Source organism: Hyperolius riggenbachi, chromosome 7 (genome assembly GCF_040937935.1).
Source record: "Hyperolius riggenbachi isolate aHypRig1 chromosome 7, aHypRig1.pri, whole genome shotgun sequence".
Classification (NCBI taxonomy): Eukaryota; Metazoa; Chordata; class Amphibia; order Anura; family Hyperoliidae; genus Hyperolius; species Hyperolius riggenbachi.
Window position 1 is genome coordinate 244,028,780 of NC_090652.1, and position 23,153 is coordinate 244,051,932.

At 45.7% G+C, this 23,153-nt stretch overlaps 1 protein-coding gene across 11 annotated transcripts in view; it reads left to right on the forward strand.

The window, feature by feature from the left end:
• PDE11A (phosphodiesterase 11A) overlaps positions 1-23,153 on the forward strand; it is a 749,805-nt gene that overhangs the window by 283,703 nt on the left and 442,949 nt on the right. The gene's annotated exons all lie outside the window — the stretch shown is intronic.

The window sequence follows — 23,153 nt, forward strand, 5'->3', positions numbered from 1 at the left end:
CGTATATATTGGCAATGAACCAATATACTGTATGACGCAACACGAACTAAGATGCAATAATTCGCGACGCAATATGGAAAATAACAAACGCGCTAGTATGCGTATATATTGGCAATGAACAAATATATGATGCAAGACTAGCAAAATAGCAAATCTACCTGAGATATGAATATACTGTCGAACCAATATATATATGCACGTATCAGGAACTAACTACGGTCCCGAAGGACACACATAAACAAGGACTGAGACAAACTGAATGAACGCTTGCTAATCCAGTCACTGCCTCAGCGACAGCGAGCGTTCATACGTAGACAACCACACAAGAGTGAGATAGTCAATAGCAACTAATCTCCAGGAACAGGACTGGAAGGATTCGCTACTCCTCCGCAGGAGATTGCGCAATCCACAAGACAAGACAGACATAATGAACGCTTGCTAATCGAGTCACTGCCTCAGCGACAGCAAGCGTTCACAAACAAGACAGACTGGAACGAAGTAGCCAATCGCGACCGCAGCGATGGCTTACTTCGCAAGAACAGGACTGGAAGGATTCACTGCTTCTCTGCAGGAGTCAGTGCAATTCACACAGGGTACACAGGAACCAAGAACAGGGGCCCCAGGGTAACAGCTTAGACAGGTTATGACGGGCCGGGAGCACAGCAGGAAGCAACTCTTTATACTGTGGTCATCAAATGGGAGTGGACATGCAAATTCCCACACAGGTGAATGGTAATCAGTCACAAGCTGACAGCAGGAAAAGGCAGACAAAACTATGCAGCCTGCATGAAAGGAATTACAGCTCAGCTGCAACAGGCAATAATTGTTTGAATTCACAAGAGCATCTCAAGCTGCCATGAACTGCAGAGCTATTGCAGATGGAATCAACACTCAGGGCTGGTGCACACCGAGCGGCTTTTTGGGCGTTTTCAGATCCGCTTGCGGCTGCGGATCTGCTTGGTCAATGTATCTCAATGGGGTGGTGCACACCAGAGCGGGAGGCATTTTGCAGAAACGAAAAATGCCTGGGTGAGGCATTTTTTGGATTGTGGATGCGTTTCTGCCTCAATGTTAAGTATAGGAAAAACGCAAACCGCTCTGAAAAACGGCACTTCAGAGCCGTTTGCCAGGCGTTTTTGTTACAGTAGCTGTTCAGTAACAGCTTTACTGTAACAATACAGGAAATCTACTACACCAAAACCGCTAGACAAAACCGCAAAACGCTAGCTGAAACGCTACAGAAAAAGAAGAAAAAGCGTTTCAAAATCTGCTAGCGTTTTGCAGATCTGCTAGCGGTTTTTGGTGTGCACCGGCCCTCAATGTGAGTGCAAGCAAAACTATGCAAGCAAATGCATGTAAAGAAATCAGAACTGTTTGGCTGCAGTACAACTGCAGCCAGCAACACATGCTGCAGAAGCGATCATAACAGGTACATGGATTTGAGAGTGCCGAGGCACTCTGGAGAAGCTGTGGGCGAGGCTTGTTTATTTTATAGGGAATTAGAGTATTAAAACAAAAGAAAAGTATTTGGCTTGAGGAATGCCCTATAAACTATATGAAAGGAACACAATTATGCAATGAGTAAAAGGTTATCTCGGATCCACTTTAAGGCAGACATTATCATACATAGGTTTAACAATGTGTTACGTTTACATTCTAACACATGCATTATAATATCGAGACAGGTAATGTGGGTGCACAGAGGTAAGCCACCTCTTTTATTTCATTTTGGTTGTTATTAACCTACTTTTTCATTTATCAGGGCTCCTCTTAAAGGGACTCCGAGCTCTGAATAAAAACAAAATTGGTACTCACCTGGGGCTTTCTGCAGCCCACCGTAGGTCGGGAGGTCCCACGGCGTCCATCTGGCTCTTCTCCCTGGGCGTTTTTTATTCAGAGCTCGGAGTCCCTTTAACTCTTAAAGGACAACTGTAGTGAGAGGTATATGGAGGCTGCCATATCTATTTCTTTTTAAACAATACCAGTTGCCTGGCTAGAATGCTAATCCCCTGCCTTCAATAATTTTAGTCAAAGACCCTGAATAAGTGTGCAGCAGATCAGGGGCTTGATTCACAAAGCGGTGCTAACTGTTAGCACGCCTGTGAAAACCCCCTTAGCACGTCTAAACAAGCTTTTCGCGCATAAAACTTTACGCGCGCAAAACTTTATGCGCGTAAAACTTTACGTGCGTACTGCACAGAGCGCAGGGTGCACCGCGCGAAATGCCCATTAAAGCCTATGGGACTTAGTGCGCGTAAAACTTTGCGCGCATAAAACTTTGCGCTCGCAAAGTTAGCGTGCGATCTGATTGAGAAATCCGGTGCTAACCTACTTAGCACCCTGGTTAGCGCATCTAAAGACTTTAGACGTGCTAAGTAGGTTAGCACCGCTTTGTGAATCAAGCCCCAGGTGTCTCTGATATTGTTGTCAGATCTGACAAGATTAGATGCATGCTTGATTCTGGTGTGATTCAGATCCTGCTGCAGGAAAATAAATCAGCAGGGCTGCCAGGCAACTGGTAAGGAAATAAATATGGGAGACTCTATATACCGTTCATTACAGTTGTCCTTTAATGCATTATAACGTATATAGGGCTTGATTCACGAAACAGTGATAACTGATATCAAGGTCGCGCTAGCATTTTGTGCGATTATAACGCGTGTAACAATTTTCACATGCAATCAGGAATTTTGCGCGTGCAAACACAAATTTTCACATGCAAACTGTCTGCGTTGTGCGTGAAAATCGTTACGCACGTTATAACGCGCAAAATGCTAGCGTTACCGTGATATCAGTGATCACGGTTTAGTGAATCAAGCCCATACTGTGAATGGGCACATTCCACAACATGGTTAGTGCGTTGCCACGCATTAGAATTACATATACCTCCTGTGAATGGACCCTGGTGATGTACAGCAGCTCCTCTGTACAGTCTTACTGCCACTGGCAAGGCTAGCAGGAGAGGTATTGATGAAAATGATTCAGCTCCCAACACTGCGAATGTAGAATTTTATTGCAAACGATTGAGTAGTAGACAAACTGCAGTGTACTGCAGACGTTTGGCAGTGGGTCAATGGTCTGCAGACTTATAGTGAATCTACATTCTTTTTAAAAGATATATAGCAGTTTACAACAGACAAGTTGAGCTCAGCTGGATTAGAGGACTGGATGAAGAATGATAAAAGTGAAATACACCATGGAAGGGGCTGCGTCACATTATTGAGGGACACTCTTAACCTGTTTGTAAAAGTATAAATTACAACCGTTTGCAATTCAAAGTGTTATATATCTAAAAAAACCAGGCATTTCCTATCATTTTACTGCTGTATTTTAGATAACTGCCAACTGGTAACATACTGCCCTACCCTGCATTGTGTGATTTCAACTGTAAAAAGGCATCCTTCAAGTATTTCTCTGTCATGTCTCACCTGCATCTCCGCATCTAGGGTCAGTGCGAGTTCCATCTTTTGCAGGTTGCTGAATCTGATCGGAGAGAGATCTGTTGCCTGCCCATACACTGCAGGCCAATTCCCAATCCATTTCATGCTGATATTCAATCAGGAATCGTTCCTGTAATGCCGCATCAGCCTCCTCGCCCAGCCCAGTGCTGCCCCCTCTAATGTAAAATGCCCCTCCCAACCCCCAGTGCCCAGTGTAGCACACTTTACCTCTCCTTTTCCATTGCTGGCTCTGGGCTACGTCCACAATCCGCATACAAACACCCCACGTGGTTGTCTGGCGTATACGTAGGGGTGTGCGTGACGTGTATGTGGCTTGCGGACAGAGCCCATAGCCAGCGGCGGATACGGACAGGTAAAGTATACTGCATTGGGCACCAGGAGGGAACACTTTACATTAGGGGGGACAGCCCCGAGGGTTTCGTTGCTCATCCTGATATCACTCGCCCGATTGACGGCCTGACATCTTGCAGCATGCGACCAATTTCAGCCCAAAATTGGTTGCATTGTCGATCGGTATGCTCTTTGCAGCACCGATTTTCATCCGATTTGATAATAATTATTGAATCAAATGGTCGATGGGCCACCAAGTCGATAGATGTATGGCCACCTTAAGAAAGAGAAACTGTGATTTGTTACAGATAAGGTACAGTTGTGACCTCTGAACCTACATTATATATATTTCAGCTGTGCAGTAGCTCTATTTTATTCATTTCAAATGCTGTAAAGGTGATATAATGGGTAGGTATGAAAAGAAAAGATTCATCTGATAATTTCCATGCTAATTTATAGGATTACACAGTATTATAGTGCAATATACATGAGCTGGGAAATGTGACTAGAAAAAAACATAAGTGTGGGGTCTCCTACTTAGAAAATAAGCATCTAGAGAGGATTTTCCCTTGAGAACATCACAGGTTATTTTATACTGTGGGTTGTAAATACCTAATTCTAGTTCTATGCAGTGAGCTGCAAATACTATATAGTTCTATCTGCAACACATTCTGTTTTAAGAAGTAAAATAACATTTAAGGTGTCTACTTAAAGGATGAGAATGGAATCCCTATTGATACAAGACAATCTGAATCCCATTTGAATATCAGCGATTGATAACCCGCCACACTAGACTACATGGCTTAGACTCTGTTCCCTCTTAAAGGGACCCTGAGCTCTGCATAAAAATGAAATTTGGACTTACCTGGGGCTTCCTCTAGCCCCCCGTAGCTTGTGAGGTCCCCCGGCATCCTCCTGGCCCCTTCCATGGTCCTGGTTCTGGCTCTGGATATCTGGCAACTTCGACTGAAGGGACCTTGCATGCTAAGGGCTAGAGGAATCCCCAGGTAAGTCAAATGTCATCTTTATGCAGAGGGTCAGGGTCACTTTAAGCAGAGAAACAATAAATGTTTTCCTTTTTCCGCTCCACAGTGATCGGCTCCTATGTTATAAATAGGAGCCGTTCACACTTCACACATCCTCGGGATCCATTGCAGTAAGCGGACTGCACTTCTGTGCAGTCTGTGATAATCCCAAGCCAGGCGGATGCCTTCCCCCATCGAGCATATAGGGGGGCCCATCTGCCCCAGGCTACAGCTCACTGCCACCATCAGCTCCCGCTGGCCAATATGATACAAGGCAAGATCTGCCCTGATAAAGTTTTGATTTTTTTTTTGCCATTTGCAGCCCAGTTTGATTTGTAGACAAGATTACTCTTCTTTATTTAATAAAAAGTAATATAGTGCAAAGTACATTCTGTGTTTCAGCTAACAAATGCACTGCATCAGGTACATCTGTGGTGAAAACACACACAACATTTATGTAATCTTCATTAAAGAAAGACACGTAATGGGTTAACACATATTTACCATTACAAGACCGCTATTTTCTTAAAGGTCAACTGAAGTGAGAAGAATATGGAGGCTGCCATATTTATTTCCTTTTAAATAATACCAGTTGCCTGGCAGCCCTGCTGGTCTATTTTGCTGAAGTAGTGTCTGAATCTCACCAGAAACAGGTATGCAGCTAATCTTGTCAGATCTGACAATAATGTCAGAAACACCTGATCTGCTGAATGCTTGTTCAGGGTCTATAGCTAAAAGTATTAGAGGTAGAGGATCAGCAACTGGCAACTGGAATTGCTTAAAAGGGAATAAATATGGCAACCTCTATATCCCTCTCACTTCAGTTGTCCTTTAAAGGGGTGTTATGGCAAAAAAAATCCTTGAATTTTGGAAACCTAATTTATTCTGAGTCGTGTATATTTCCTCACCCACTTCCACTTGCTTATTATATGCTTTGAAATCTGGCTGTACTTATTAGTGTAATTGATGTGGGGGGGGGGGGTCATGTTGGCCACACTCGCTGGTAGGGGGAGATGGTTAGTAACACTGACCACACTTGTTATGGGCAGAGAGAGGGTAGTTGTGCTGGCCAATGCCTTTTACGGGTGTTTGGGTTGAGGTGATAGATATTCTGGGGAAGAATGGTATTCACCATTGGTAAAAGGGGGACAGTTGATGCTAGGTTCCAGGAAAGGAATGGTATTAACCACTGGGAAGAGAAGGTGTGATGCTAGATTTCAGGGTAAAAGTAGTTTATTACAATAGAGTAGGAACATTCTGTATCATAAAGTTGTCAGGTGACGAAATCAATTGGGCCGAGCTAACATGATAACATTTATGTCTTGTATAGTAGAGTCTTTGTTGTCCAGCACTGACGGGGATCGGCTGATGCCGGATCATTGGGGTTTCTTAAAAATTGGCCTAGGTAATACTGTACAGTACTGTACCCCACTCTATATATGTACCATGAACTCTGTATTAAAATACAGTAATTGAAAGTATATGGGGGAGCCGTGGATACCAAGCTTTAATCACAGCAGAGCCCATAAACAGTTGGCATCCACCACTCTAGGTACTACCAGGGAGTTGTGCTGGTTGCTTGAAATTACTAGTTTGTTGAGTTCTGTATAAACGGGACTGTACTGTACTATCATCACCGATTTGCATTGAGCGAGACTTCTTAAAAGAAAAGAAAAAAATGCTATAGGGTATACTTTTGGCATACTATAGTGTTTTTAAATGAATTGTGTATGATTTGTGTGTGTGTGTGATTTCCTCTGTGCAAAGAAATGATGATTTTCATATGTCTGACCTAACTGTACCCTGCAGATCCAACAGACTGTAATAAAGCCATATTGTCAGCTAGCTCATGTTATGTGGCAGTTCTCTTATCTTCCAGTGACGTGCGGATGCATCTCGCTTCCTCTTGCCTTCCCAGTGAGATTATGCAGGAGAACAGAGGCACCAAAAGGATAAAAGGAAGTTAAATTAGGTTAAAAACCAAATTCTTGGTAAATAGAGGAGGTAGTGGTGGACTTACCTCCTCCAAGTAGACACACAATGACTGTAGTAAAGACAGTCAATATATTTTATTTATGAACTCCAAATATGCAACGAGTTTTGCAGGTTTGATCCCACTTCATCGGGCAATAACAACGGAGCAATAGCATATGTGGTCAGTCTGAGACATATGAAAATCATCATTTCTTTTCTCTCATCTACAGAGAGCGACTTCTTATTCCTGAGTGGGGTCAGGAAAATCTCCCTACCTGCCTCTACAGTGGTTGCCTAATGGTAACCCTGGTTTGTGAGCAGGGCCACCATCAGAAATTTTGGGGCCCCTCACACATCATCAGGCCTGCCCCCCCCCCTCCCTGGGCCCATCCACTGGTTGCTGTGCCTGCCCACTAGCCACCCCACCCCAGTGTCCGTGCGCGAAGTGGTTTGCGTTGAAAAATGTGCATGGCTCTGACAATGAAGAAAGCGGCATGCACAGCGTGATGTGGCAAAAAGTGGGCATGACCATGGCATGTTGTGGGTGGAGCCAAATACTAGCAAAATGCAATTAGTCCTCCGTTATCAAATGAGATAGCTAGGTAGCCTGGTGTAGATGCCCTCAGTATAGGTAGCCTGGTATAGCTGGTGCCCCATTATAGGCCAGCAAGATACAGGTGCCACAGTATAGGTATTCAGCTATAGGTAGTGCCCCGGTATAGGTAGCCTGGTATAGTGGCCTAAAAGTATAGGTAGCCTTGTATGGGTGGTGCACCAGTATAGGTTAGCCAGGTACAAGTGCCCCCAGTATAGGTAGCAAGCTATAGGCGCACCAGTATAAGTAGCCAAGTATAGGTGGTGCCCCAGTATAGGTAGCTAGGTATAGGTGGTTCCAGCCCCAGTATAGGTAGCCAGGTATAGGTGGTGGCCCAGTATAGGTAGCCTGTAGCCAGATATAGGTGGTGTCCCAGTATATAAAGTCCGCTGTAGCGGGCTCACTCATCTGCTCCCCACGTTCAAGCGCTGATGTCACTCTTCTCTCAGTGATGGAACGCGGTGTACTGGTTATATACTGGCAGCCAGCACATGCGGCCCTTCCAGCACTTTGGGGGGCCCAGGGCCCCCAGAAGCCCTGGGCCCCTCACTACAGTGTCAGTTGTCCCCCCCCCTAATGGCTGTCCTGTTTGTGAGTAAAAGTTAATATTTACTCTATCTAGTAACCATTTACCAGTACATATTACACTATTGGGGCTCTTAGTGTTCTTTGTTTTTATCTTCCCAGTGAGATGACTCTGATTTGCTGGCCCAAAATCTGTTGGTTCTGTCAGATTTTAACTGTCTACTTTTTTTGCGATAGTGGTCCTTTAAAGGTCACTATCAACATATTTCAGTGCCGGATGAGTCTTTTTGTAATTTAGTAGTGGCAGTATAATATTGTACCATGTTGGCCTTCAGTAAAAGCTGGAAGTTTTGAATCACAATGATGCCATTTTCTGGCTAACTTAAAGTACCCCGTTACCAGGGTAAAGCTTTGAAGCCTGTGGTGAGCTAGATTACTTTCACAGAAGTGGCCTGGCACTGCTAGTTGCCATTAAGGTCCCCGCCGTTCACAGTCTCCACTTGAGGGAGTCCTCCAGTCAAATATGAAAACCAGAAATTTAAATATCAAAAATCAAGTGCGCTCCTCTTATGACTTCTAATAATACCCAGTTCGGCCTATCTGGACGAGCTTCCTCGTCCAGATAGGCACTGCTGCTGCCGCTGGCTGGTGCGCGCGATCGGGCGCGCCCCCGCACGCACTCCCGCTGCCCGCCGCTAGCCCCCCGATCAGTGAATGGGAATATAATTCCCATTCATCAATCTAATTTCCCCGCAGAAATACCAACGCTTTCTCTCCAGAGAGCGCGGTATTTCTGCCCCCAGGAAACCTCTCGCCAGCATTTTAGTTCCTGGATGCGAGATGCGAGATCGTTCGCATCCAGGACTTTTTTCACTGTGGCCATCTTGTGGCCAAATAGTAAACTGCACCAACATACATTTTTAATAGAAAAAAAATATTATTTTACATTTAAAATTAACAGTTTCCCTCCCAAACCAAAAATTACCCACATACACTTTTTTTTTATTAAAAATAAAAAATACAATTAAAAGAATAAAAATAAATATGCATGTCAAGAGAATATGTTATTATAATATTTAAAATTATACGCTTATAAATAGTGATGGCCGCAAATTGAAAAAATGCACCTTTATTTCTAAATGAAATATCGGCACCATAAATTGTGATAGGGACATCGTTTAAATGGTGTAATAACCGGGACAGATGGGCAAATAAAATACATGAGTTTTAATTACGGTAGCGTATATTAATTTCAAACTGTAATGGCCAAAAACAGAGAAATAATGATTTTTTTTAATTTCTTTCTTAATCTTCCTGTTAAAATAGATTTAGAAAAAAATAATTCTTAGCAAAATGTACTACCCAAAGAAAGCCTAATTAGTGGCGGAAAAAACAAGATATAGATCAATTCATTGTGATAAGTAGCAATAAAGTTATAGGCGAATGAATGGGAGGTGAACGTTGCTCGGATGCATGAGATTTTCGGACTGCGGTGCTGAACCGGTTATAACAATGAAAGTTCAAAAACCAAATACCAACTGGATCACTAGACCCACTAGGGTAGTGTACCCCTCCTGATGCACAACACTGACTGTTAAGCACTTAACTATTTTATTAAACAAGAAGAAAGACAATCGAGAGCCCCCAATACTGTATTACTGTTGTATGATTGGCAGTGGTGAAAGGACAATTGAAATTTTACTCACAAATCCAGGTTGCCAAGGTGAGGCAACCACTTCAATCACAGACGAGGAGATTAGACCTGTCCACGCTCAGGTTAAAAAGTCGCTCTCCGTAGACGGGAAAAAAAGAGGGTGTCAACACCCATCCACCAGGTGGATAAAATTATACTATAATATACAGAGGCGCCAATAGAATAAAAATAGTACCAATTTAAAATCAATAAAATGTGGGAGGCAGGGGTGGACCTACCTACCCAACAAAAACACAAGCACTGATGTAAATAAAGTGCAAATAAATTAAATTAGTACTCCTAGTAAAAACAATTTGCAACGCGTTTCACGGGTCCCAAGCCAGCTTCCTCAGGCAAAAAAACATATACAGGCAGGAGCAACAGTGTCTTTGTGTAGACAATTGTGGCGCCACACTCGTCTACACAAAGACACTGTTGCTCCTGCCTGTATATGTTTTTTTTGCCTGAGGAAGCGGGCTTGGGACCCGTGAAACGCGTTGCAAATTGTTTTTACTAGGAGTACTAATTGAATTTATTTGCACTTTATTTACATCAGTGCTTGTGTTTTTGTTGGGTAGGTGGGTCCACCCCTGCCTCCCACATTTTATTGATTTTAAATTGGTACTATTTTTATTCTATTGGCGCCTCTGTATATTATAACTATTTTATTAAGTCAGTGATACACAATTATATGAATATCTGAATACAAAATCTCATATCTCCAATGTTCAAATAATACAGAATATGCTCACCAGATTTGTACCCTGATCTATCATGGACCAGCAGACGCTCATGTGGCTACGCCAATTCGATGAAACTGAATCCTCATGGACTCTCCTCAGACATTCACATGAAATACAGAGAGAAACTCCAAATAGTGTAATCCTGTTATGGCCATAAAAACACTCCTATCTGCCACCAGGGTAATCCTAATATTGCACCTCGCCACACTGTGCAACCATCCACCAGCTTGCCGTCAGTGCCTCTTACCAGAAAAAGTGGCCAACCCTGCACAGATCAGCAACATTGCTTGTAGTCTCTTTTCAGGATCCTCTGTATCTTCCAATTCCCCCAATCTTCTATATATCTTTAAAACTCAAAAGGCATCCACATAGTGTAATACCACTTTTATTATAAAAATAAAAAACAGTGCAATCACAATTATAATGTTCAAATGCGCATATTAGAAACTCCTAGTGTCCTTGGCGACCCAGTACTGCCCAATCTGCCCGACTAGTTTCGTCATGTGGTGATTCATCGGGGGCCTGAAAAATTTGTTTGATTGAACTTTATTCCCATCCTTTAAACTGATATATTTCTTATTTTCCTAAAAGAAAATTAACCAGGATTGAAATGACCAGTGTTTGAATTATAAAACAGCATATTTTTCTTATGAAATTGTGTATGTGACTGGGGGTGTAGTAGGGGCGTGTGATTAGGGGTGTGGCAGGGATGTGGCTTGAGTGTCCCTCTTTCTTATCTCAAAAAGTTGGGAGGTATAATTTTATTAATCTGTAATGTAACTTTAGTAATGACAGAGCAGATAATCTCCTGGCATTATAGAACCACTCTCATATGTTATGTTCCCCATCCATGGCCTCTGGTCACAAGGGAGGCAGCAGAGCCCATTCTCAGGAAGATCAATTGTCGCTACAATATAAGAGAACTTCTAGTCTTTTTATGTTAATTTACTGAGAATCTGAGTCTCTTCTCCAGGAGACTCCGGGCTTCTATAATATGCAGCTGGGACAAAGCAATAAGTGAACTGGTGAGGTAAGGTGTTTCAATAATCATTAACAACCTCATAAATATGTGAGGGAACATTCAGAAATAGTCAGCCTGCTGGCAGATATCAAAGTCTGAGACTGCACATTGCATAAGATTACTGTAAAGCAGAAAATTCTAACGTACAAATCTCCACTGACCAACTTACAACAATCAAAGCCACTAGCCAGGTTTTCAATACTACTCTTGCTAAAAATTGCCATAAGTATAGGTGGGTCCTATTTGAGTATTGTGTTCCGGGCGCGGCTGATTTAAACCTACACCGTTTATTGCCTCTTAGGCCCGGTTCACACTTGCGGTTTTGCAAAAACCGCACCGGATGTCCGGACCGCACCGGAGCCGGATCGGACCTGAACCGTACGGTTCCTGTCCGGATCCGGTCCGGTTGCATACGGTTTCCGTGCGGTATGAACACGGTTGCGGTCCGGATCCGGATTCTTAAAGAGATAACAACCTGTATAAAAACAAAAAAAATGTTGGGGTCTGGGAGGTCAGCAGAAGGGGGACCTGTGGAATCAGGCCCTCCGCTGTTTAGCACTCACCTCCACCTCCAACATGCTGCCAACATCTCCAGCTCGTGCTGCTCCACTCCAAAATGGTTGCCCATGTGTCCCCGATACAATATCGCCGCAACAATCCTCATAGGAAGTGGGGTAGAACATCCGGATTTTTTGCCAGTGTGTTGTGCGCTCTCCGGTTCTCATTGGTTTCCATTGGCCGGATGGTGCAGTCCGGCTCCGCCCCGGATACGGCTGCCGGAGGAGCCGGACCAAAAAATAGCGCATGTTGGAACGGACACCGGAGTCCGGATCCGGTCCGGCTCCGGTCCGGACGAAACGGACACATGTGAACCCTGGCATAGACTTACATTGCTATGCCGTGCGTCCGTTTCGTCCGGCCAGCATGCGGTGCGGCTCCGGCACGGCTATTCCGGATAGCCACCGCTAATGTGAACCGGGCCTTATCCCTGTCAAGGCGCAGATATCAGTCTCCCATGGTTGTGCTCTCCCAGTTCTATCGCCAGCACTGCACGCAACTGTCTAATGACAACTGAGCTCCGTGTGCTGGGTAGGTTGGCTTCTGAGACCCTGTGATCTCTGTGAGCCAATCACAGTAATCACAGCACTGAAATAGGGAAAAGGGCTCTGGTCCTTTTCCACCATTGGGAAAATTATAACATTTAAAATCGTTCCATATAAGAAGTACATTTGTCTCACAGTGCACCATAAATTGCTGATTTCCCGTGTCACTCTCTCAGTAAGTAGAAACAGCCAAAAACAGTGTGCAATCCAGACTGGCCAGCAACTTTCTATAGATCTATACTATGGAGTGCTCTTGTAAATAATAAAGGAAATACTGAATCCCCCATGAGGAGAAACTTATCAGATTTGTCAGTCTGATTAGGTATAGAGATGGCTCAAACCTCCGATTTTCAGTTCGCGAACCTCGAACGCGAACCTACGCAAAAAAGTTTGGTTCGCGCGAACTTCCGCGAACCGCAATAGACTTCAATGGGGAGGCGAACTGGTAAAATTAGAAACATTTACGTTGGCCACAAAAGTGATGAAAAGATGTTTCAAGGGGTCTAACACCTGGAGGGGGGCATGGATGAGTGGGATACACGTCAAAAGTCCAAGGGAAAAATCTGGATTTGACGCAAAGCAGCATTTTAAGGGCAGAAATCACATTGAATGCTAAATTGGAGGCCTAAAGTGCTTTAAAACATCTTGCATGTGTATACATCAATCAGGTAGTGTAATTAGTGTACTGCTTCACACTGAGACCAAACTCACTGTGTAACGCACCGCACACAGCAGTTTGTGTAGTGACGGCCGTGCTGGACTGGTGCGCACCATGATGAGAGTGCAGGTGATGGCGGCTTTCCAGCCCATATGGTGGCCGGTGTCACGGAACAGCCGTGAGAAACGAAAACGCAACCGCAATCGGTTTCCTGCCTCGATTGCCTTGCGCTGCAAAATCAGAATATCATGTCTGTGGATACCAGGCAGTCCAGCCTGGAGGGACTCTGCTGTCTTCATAAGAGCAGCAGAGTTCTTTTCATGAAAACTGGTGCCTGTGACCTGTCAGCCAGAGGTGTAAACTCAAAGCTTGACCAAGCTGATTTCACATTCAGATGTTAATTAAAGGAACCAAAAGGTCCTTTTCATACAGGGAGATCCCAGGAAGCTAGTCACAGCTTGACACCAGACAGCCTGGCTGCAGCCTTACCAGGAAGAAATGAATGTTATAATTTTTTGCCTATTTACAGAATACAGTAAATAGGGTAGTTATGAGAGCGGTATCATTGGATCCATAGGGTCATGCTGAATCTCTTGATACCAGTCGAGAGGGGCCCGGGGCCCCTACAACCCAGGTATGAATCTTCTCAGGAACCTGACCTGCTGCCCTAGCCATGTCTGATGTCATATTAATCTGTATTTTCCGACAAGTATGAATCTGTTATCTGTTATAAATATAACGTGTATCGTTCATGAGTTACAGCATTTTATAAGTTTAGCCCTAAAATCTCTCAGAGGGAATGAACTGTCATTGGTGGGTAACTCAGAGGGGGCCGGCATTGCCACACCCCCAAACCAGCTTCATCAAAAGCACATGGCCGGCAGGCGGGCCCTCAGTCCTCCAAATTCCACCTTAACGAAAGCACACTGCCAGCCAGGGGACCATGTGGTTGGCGGCCATCTTGTCTGAGCTGAAACAAAGGACACATGGCTAGCGGCCATCTTGATCGGCCATCTTGTCTGAACTGAACAAAGGACATCTTCCATTTTGCTTGGATTTTAAACTTTGCTGAACTGAACAAAAGGAACTCTACAAGTTTTCCCAGATCGGACATATTTCCACAAACCCTAAGTATTTTCTCCTTTTTTATTTCATACTGGCTATTACTGTTTTAATAATTGTTGATTTTAATAATTGTCTGTATATATTAATTATTTATATTGCCGTGAATAAAAGACTTCATCAAAGTCATTCACTGTTCCGCTACCCTGCTTATTAGCCGCACAACTGAACCAGACTTCTAAAGAGACGCTACTATTGTTGAGATCTAGACAGAATAGAGTGTGTTTAACCGTTTTTATTTGCAGGTTGAGAAATAACCAGTTAGTGAGTTCCTCTGTCTCAGAAAACAGAGGTGGTGGCAGTTATACCCTGAAATAGTGTGTAAAGTGTTCCCAACGGTTCCTACGCATTGACTGCGACCAGAGTTCACACGATCCGTGCGCTGGCACCGTTTGGAAGGCATTTCGCGGTCTGACCACTAGGGCACCTGTGACAGCCGGGCTGTGGTAGATCAATGACAGAACAGTGACTGTCCAGCTGATTGAATTTGGTCTGTCCACAATGAAACAACAACCTTATTATCTTGGGCGTGCCCCCCCCCCCCCCGACACACTCATATAGCCGACGGTCATTGCTTCATTGTGATACGCAAGCTCCTTCACTGCGTCAAGGTAACGATCACGAAGGGGAATTGACACATGTACATGCCTTTTGTTTTGTTGTTGCAGCCGCAGTACAGCCAGAAAAATTAGGCAGGCATGTACACGCACAAGAAAAATTATTATAGCGGCCCCTGCTAGCAGCGGCCTTAAAAATTCAGGAATCCGCCTGGAGTCCTGGACCCTGTTGGTGGTGGCGGAGAAGGCAGTCAAGTGGCCTTCAGGCAGAGATGCTGTGTGGGGACCGACTTAGTCTTCAGGCGGGCAGTAGCCCTCCGGGATCCATGCCTCATTCATTTTGATAAAGCTGAGGTACTAAACACTTTTGTGACCTAGGCGACTTCTCTTCTCAGTGACAATGCCTCCAGCTGCGCTGAAGGTCCTTTCTGACAGGATGCTTGAGGCAGGGCAAGACAGAAGTTGGATGGCAAATTGTGACAGTTCTGGCCACAGGTCAAGCCTGCGCACCAAGTAGTCCAAGGGTTCATTGCTGCTCACAGTGTCTACATCCACACTTAAGGCCAGGTAGTCGGCTACATGCCTGTCGAGGCGTTAGTGGAGGGTGGATCCGGAAGGGCTAAGGCGAGACGTTGGACTAGAGAATGTCCGCATGTGTGACATCACCATGAAATCGCTAGAGCGTCCTGTCCTTGCCTGCGTGGACATTGGAGGAGGAGGATTACTGGCAGTGGCACCTTTATTCCGTTGTGCTGTGACATCACCCTTAAACGCACTGTAAAGCATAGTTGCCAGCTTGTACTGCAAGTGCTGCATCCTTTCTGCCTTCTGGTGATTTGGAAACATCTCCGCCACTTTTTGCCTATATGAGGGACTAGTAGCGTGGCCACCCAGTCCAGCTCATTCCCCTTGAGTTTTTTATACGGGGGTCCCTCAACAGGCTGGACAGCATGAAAGACGCCATCTGCACTAATTTGGATGCAGACATACTATCCATCTCCTCTTGCTCTTCCTCAGTGATGTCAGCTAAGTTCTCCTCCTCCCCCCAGCTACGAACAATACCACGGGAAAGTTGAGCAGCACAAGCCCCCTGCGACACATGCTGTGGTTGTTCTTCCGCCCTCCTCCCAAAAAAAAATTACCTTCCTCATCATCTGACTCTTCCCCACACAACTTTTCCTCCTCCTCCCTCCTCTTTGCTGCCGCAGGTGTTGAGGAATCATCTGCTTCTGCTGAGAATTGATCCCACAACTCTTCCTCCTGTTCCTGTTCCAGTTCCAGTTCACGCTTCTCCACAGCTTGATCCACCACTCTGCGCACAACACGCTCCAGGAAGAAAGCATATGGGATCAAGTCGCTGATGGCGCCTTCACTGCGACTCACCAGGTTTGTCACCTCAAACGGCCGCATGAGCCTGCAGGCATTTCACATGAGTGTCCAGTACTTCAGCCAGAATATCCCCATCTCCCCAGAGCATGTCCTTTGACTGTAGTTGTAGAAATACTGTTTGATGGCTTTCTCCTGTTGTAGCAGGCAGTTGAACATCAGGAGGGTCGAATTCCAGCGAGTCGGGCTATCGCAAATCAAGCGTATCACCAGCAATTTGTTTCTCCGCTGAATATCGGCAAAGCGTGCCATGGCCATTTAAGACTGCCTGAAATGCCCAAACACCTTCCTGGACTGCTTCAGGACGTCCTGTAAGCCTGGGTACTTACACACAAATCTCTGAATTATTAGATTCAGCACATGTGCCATGCAGGGTACATGTGTCAAGTCTCCTAAATTCAAAGCCGAAATGAGATTGCTGCCGTTTTCACACACCACGTTGCAGATCTCCAGTTGGTGCGGGGTCAGCCACTGATCCATCTGTTTGTTAAGAGCAGCCAGGAGAGCTGCTCCAGTGTCACTCTCCGCTTTGAGGCAAGACATGTCTAAGATGGCGTGACATTGTCGTACCTGGCATGCAAGCATAGGCCCTGGGGAGCTGGGACTGTGTAGCTGGAGAGGAGATTGCAGCACCAGTAGAGTTGAACTGCCACTCAGCCAAGGAGGAGGACAGTGAAGAGGATGTAGCAGGAGGAGTAGGAGGAGAAAGAGAGGAGGTGGCAGCAGGCCTGCCTGCAAGCCGTGGAGGTGTCACAACCAGGTCTGCTGCACAGCCACGTACTCCCTGCTTGCCAACGGTCACAAGGTTTACCCAATGGGCTGTGTAAGTAATGCACCTGCCCTGACCGTGCTTGGCAGACCAGGCATCCGTGGTCAGATGGACCCTTGACCCAACGCTGTGTACCAGAGATGACACCACTTCATGGTACAGTTTGGGTATCGCCTTTTTTGAGAATTATTTGCGGCCTGGTATCTTCCACTGCGGTGTCCCAATGGCCACAAATTTTCAGAAGGCTTCAGAGTCCCCCAGCTGGTATGGTAGCAGCTGGCGAGCTAACAGATCCGCCAAGCCAGCTGTCAGACGTCGGGAAAGGGGGTGACTGGCAGACATTGGCTTCTTCCACTCAAAGATTTCCTTCACGGACACCTGGCTGCTGCTGTGGGCAGAGGAGCAGGAACCGCTCAAGGTGAGAGGCGGAGTGGAGGAGCGTGGCTGTGATTGTGAAGGTGCAAGGGAGAAAGCGGCTGAAGATGATGCACCTCAAGGAGGAAGAGAAGGAGGGTGGCTTTGCTTTTGTGTGCTGCTTTTTCTTTGGTGCTCTTCCCATTGCAGAACAGATGGCATTGCTCTGATCTAAGGCAGACACACAAAAATTTTCCAAACCGCTGAGCCCCCCTGGGGTGTGGGCACTATGGGGGTCTCAGCAGCTGACATTGAAGGGCATGTTGGCTGGCTGTCCATAGGTGGCGATACATGGCGCCGAACACTGCCACCAGCTTTTTCTGAAGATGAGCTCCCCCTGCTTCTTTCAGCAACTCGCCTTCTACACCTCTCTGACTCCCCCTCTAAACTGTCCCCTTGGTCATCTTGTCTCTTAGGATCCCACGTGGCATCCGTATAATCATCATTATCGTCCTCCCCAGCTTCACTTGCCTCAGACACTTCATAAACTGCACCGACAGCAGGTACTTCATCATCCCCCTCCTCACACGTTATGTCCATAGTGTCGCCTAACTGAGACATATGAGGCGGTGTAAATTGCTTAGCACCTTCATCTTGTTGTAACAATAGTGTCTGTGAATCAGTTAATTCCCCACCAAAAAACTCCTGCGAAGTGTCAAATGCAGTGGATGTGGTGCTTGTAGTAGCGCTGGTGGCTGCGGAAGATGAGGTGTTCTGTGTTAAATAGTCAACCACGTCCTGACAATCTTGGGAGTTTATGGGACGTGCCTTCTTCTGAGCACTATACTTTTGGCCAGGGCCGCACGAAATAACGTCAGCACGACCTTGAACAGACCTGCCGGGTGGCCTGCCTCTGGGTCTGCCTCTGGCTCTGCCTCTGCCTGTTGTTTTGTCCATATCGGGGGGAGGGGGGGGGGGGTGACGTGAAAGGTATGCACTGACTTGACTAATACAATGTGCAGTCACACAGGTGCAGTGAAAGGTATGCAGTGACTGGCATTACAATACAATGTGCAGCTGTCACACAGGTGCAGTTAACAGGTATGCACCGACAGGTATATTACACAGAATCACCTTGCACAGAGGGAAACAAAGTAAGAAACTAAATAATACTTCCATAGACCGTTCACATTATACTACTTTAGCCTACAAATGTCAATCATTGCTAATCGTACCAATGGTCACCTTGATGCCCAAATTCCCAGGCCGTAGATCAACCACCTACTTCTAATAGGTCTTATGCTGCTACTCTTATGAATATATTGTCAACTCACCACATTGGCCCAAACAAGTGTATGAATGTGCTCAGATTTATCCACCATACGATAATCTACCTAACACTTCATGAGAAAGGTGAACCTTGGGAGGGTCCCATACAGAGCCGGTTCTAGACTTTTTGCCGCCTGAGGCAAACTTGTGAAAAACCGCCGCCCCCCCTTCTCAGCTGGGGGGGCGCCAAGCTGTAGAGGGTAGCGGGCAGGAAGGGGGTATTCGTCACTTCCTGCAATGCCGTCCACTTACAATACAGTGGGTGGCATTGCATGAAGTGACAAGAGTAGAATGCACGCTGGAACACGGAAGAGGTGAGTCATCCCCACCCGCTGCCTGGTATTGATACGCTGCTGCACTTAAAAGCTAGAGGGGGAGCGCAGATCGGGGGACCCAAGTGAGGAGGATCCGACCCCCCTCCCAGCCGCTGTGCCCAATACCCCCTTCCTGCCCGCTACCCCCTCCAGCTCGGCGGCCCCCCACACCCACGGCCAGACGGGTGCCGCCCCCCGGATTTTGCCGCCTGAGGAACCCAACTCACCCCGCCTTATGGGTGGACCGGCCCTGGGCCAATACAAACTCTTTACTGGTTGCCAGTAAAATGGAGAATCCATTTTAAGATCTGCCTGCTGACATTTAAGGCTCAAGTACATAGCAGATCTATTGGAACTATATGCCCTTCTACACACCCTTCAGCTCTGCTAATCAGATGAATTTGGTCATTCCCAGGATCTACTTTAAAATATTTGGTGCTTGGGCCTTTTCCTGTGCAGCACCTACTCTATGGAACTCGCTTCCACAATCAGTGCGAGAGGCTCCTTCTCTGGACAGCTTCAAGAAAAGGCTAAAAAACCCACCTTTTTTCCCCAGCCTTTGAGACTGCAGAACCTAGGATCACAATGCTCTGAGCCCTCCCAGGAGAAAAGAGCTATAAAAGTATTATTATTACTGACGGATGGGGTCTAGCAGAGTGAGCTGGGTGGATTATAGAGCGGTAAGAGTTACTCTACTGAAAAACATACCACTGCGCTCACATAATGATAAACTTTTTTCTTTTTTCCTTTTTAGAGTGAATTAGTTCTTCCATGAGGGCTCTCTGTTCTATTCTCTGAGACCATAGGCTTATGGGAGGGGATTCTTTAGACTTCCACATCAATGGGATACAAGCTTTTACAGCATTTAGAAGATTCTTAATCAGAGATTTCTTATAGAAGTGGAAACACTGTATGCCGTACTGGGCCAATCCAAATCGTCAGGCAGTGCATTTGACTACTTTAATTCCAAACTGCATACAATCTTTTTACCGAATTTGCATGCAAGCGGGAGTTCTTAGCACCTCATTGACGCAACCCTGTTGCGCTGCTACTGTCACGTCACTCTTGTTAACTGTCAGTTTATGAATGAAAACTCAGGAAATGAAATGCCATTCAGCAATGAAAATCCATTTATAACATTGTTTTATTTGTGAAGGTAACAGATTTCTGAGCCTTTGTATAGATCTCTCTTTGTTACGGTTGCTATTGTTTGGGTCGCATTTGAAGAGTCACATGCTGCATTAGTGTGAAGGCCAAATCTCTTTTGTGATGCGTTTCCTGAAGCCATTTATGGAGGAACACTGACAGGCACATGGCGCTCCTTGCCATATCTTATCTTTAAGGGTCAGCATGATGCGTTCCGCTGGCACGACGACTTGCATTCTGCCACATCCGTGTGATGTTCAGGTTAATGGGATCACCCAAGTGTTTGTCATTGGAAAGCAGTTGTGACAAGCAGCTCATAAATAAATGGATGGAGAAGGTTTATTTTGAAACTACAACTTGTGTGTTGAAACCACATTAAATGTTGATCAGAAGTGTAAGATACAATTAAGTGTATCAGGCTTTGAAAGCTGTAATCCGAGACTGAGAATATGCTACTTGTCAGGCTGCACAGAACTGTTTTCGGTTTTGGGTGGGTAATTACATTATACACCACTTTGGATATCCTTGAGGAGACCTCTACATGGATGTTTCTGGTGCTGACTGTTTGCTATGACTGGCTTAGAGTTTTGTGTGGGCTTCTTTTCTAAGCTTTGGTAAGATTTCTGGTGGGAACATACTGCCTATGGGTGTATGAAACATACATGGGGTTCATTAGCAGGCGCTATGGAGCCCACCCAGGGAAGGGGCTGCTTATTCTCAAAGAACATATCAAATGCAGCAGCTGCTGAATTTGACTGGTTGGCCCATTTTTAAGATGCATAAAGTTGCATGCAATTAGCACAACATTTGCATCAACTTGGAGTTATTAGCTTCTCATTGATGATCCCATATCTCCATGTCCATGCACTTTATCCATGAAGAGGGACGTCTAGTGTCTACCACTGAGGGAAAGGGGCCCCACAGCAAAATTGTCACAGGATGCCCATATTGGCGGATTGCAGAGGGGGTTTCCAGCACCAAAGGTTGCACTAATATTGCAGTGAGGTTTAATGTGAGAATAGGTTTAGGTTAAGCGTAAAATATTGATAAAAATAACTGATATTCTACTAACATATTACCCCTTGCTCAACAGTAGAATATCAGTAATTTTACAGATGTTCTACCAGCGGCTATCCCTGGCGCTCAAATTACTGCGGTGACTTTTTTTACATGTACGCACATTGCGTCAGGTCGAGTGTGCTTTAGTTCAATATTGCTTTTCTCGCCTTAACTTAGAGTGGACCTGAACTCTTGCACAAGTACAGAAGGAAAATATAACAGAAATGTTACCTGTATGTATTTAAAGAGTTTAGTCTGTGTAATTCCCCCTCATTTGTGTCTAATCACTAGTTGTAATTTGGTCTCCCCCCTGTCTCACATGACTGCCTATAGCAGATAAGCCCATTTGAAAGCACAGGATGTTAACAATATGTCTGCTTCCATGAATCAGGAAGTAGAAACTGTGCAGATTTATTTTAAGATTTGTATCATCTGTAACAAAGAAATGTTTTTTTGTTTAAATGGTATTATGCTGTTGTGTATCTTTTAGAGCAGAGAGGAGTTCTGAGTTCAGGTCCACTTTAAAGGAGTTCTGAGGTGAGAAAGCATATACAGGCATTGCACATGCCTGCCCCCTGATATGATCCAGACACCAACTGTATCCTTGTCATCCCCGCTCCGCTACATATAGCTGCAGTATGGCCCATACTAGGCTTCGACCCCTTGGGTCTGTACTTGCGAACAGGAAGATTTCCCCTTACACAAGATGCACAGCTTCACATGCAGTGGTGTGAGTGTGTGCGCCTCGCTCAGGGGGCCGCCGAGAACAAGGCCACAGTGTCAAGGCTAGTAATACTGTGCATGTGCAGTATGTATTTGTGGTGTTCTGTGCATGCATGGAGAGATCTTCTCAAGCCAATGGATCGGGCCATATTGCTGCTAAACAGGAGGAGGATCAAAATGGGTGGGTGTTTCAGCAAGAACGCAGTCGGCGTCAGGATGGCATGAGGGGGACAGGTATGTGCAATACCTGTATATGCTTTCTCATCTTGGAACTCCTTTAAAGTGACCCAGAAACTACGGATATTAAGATTTTTACTTACCCGGGGCTTCCGCACCGATGCGCCCTTTGCCGTCCCCCTGCATGCCTCTGTTAAGCCGCGATCAGCTCTCGGTATTCGGCTCAGTCGGGTCCAGTCTGACTCAGTGACGTCAGCCGGGGTCTTTTGCACTTGCGCAGACGGTCCGCACATGCACAGAAGTCCCCCTGTTAACGTCACTGAGCCGAATACAGGAGCTGATTGCTGCTTAACGGTGGCACGTGGGAGGACGGTGAGGGACGCATCGTGCTTATGGGGCTGGAGGAAGCCCTGGTAAGTAAAAAATGTTTAATATCCGTAGTCTCTGGGTCACTTTAAGTACTTTTTTGCTTTGTCAGTGATGAAGTGAAAAACAGGTAAAGGGAAATAATTCAGGAAGAAAACTTTAGTGAATCAGTCCCATTATTCCGTGCTTCCAGAATAGAAAAATAAAGGAAAATATAGTGTTATTTTTTTAAATCACCCTTATTTTATTAAGAGATAAGTACTCATAAGCTTATTATGAATTGCCCTGTGTTGCACTTAAAGGGATACTGTAGGGGGGTCGGGGGAAAATGAGTTGAAGTTACCCGGGGCTTCTAATGGTCCCCCGCAGGCATCCTGTGCCCGCGCAGCCACTCACCGATGCTCCGGCCCTGCCTCCGGTCACTTCTGGAATTTCAGACTTTGAAGTCTGAAAACCACTTCGCCTGCGTTGCCGTGTCCTCGCTTCCCCTGATGTCACCAGGAGCGCATTGCGCAGGCACAGACCATACTGGGCCTGCGCAGTACACTCCTGGTGACATCAGGGGAAGCGAGGACACGGCAACGCAGGCGCAGTGGTTTTCAGACTTTAAAGTCTGAAATTCCAGAAGTGAACCGGAGGCGGGGCCGGAGCATCGGTGAGTGGCTGCGCGGGCACAGGATGTCTGTGGGGGACCATTAGAAGCCCCGCGTAACTTCAACTCAT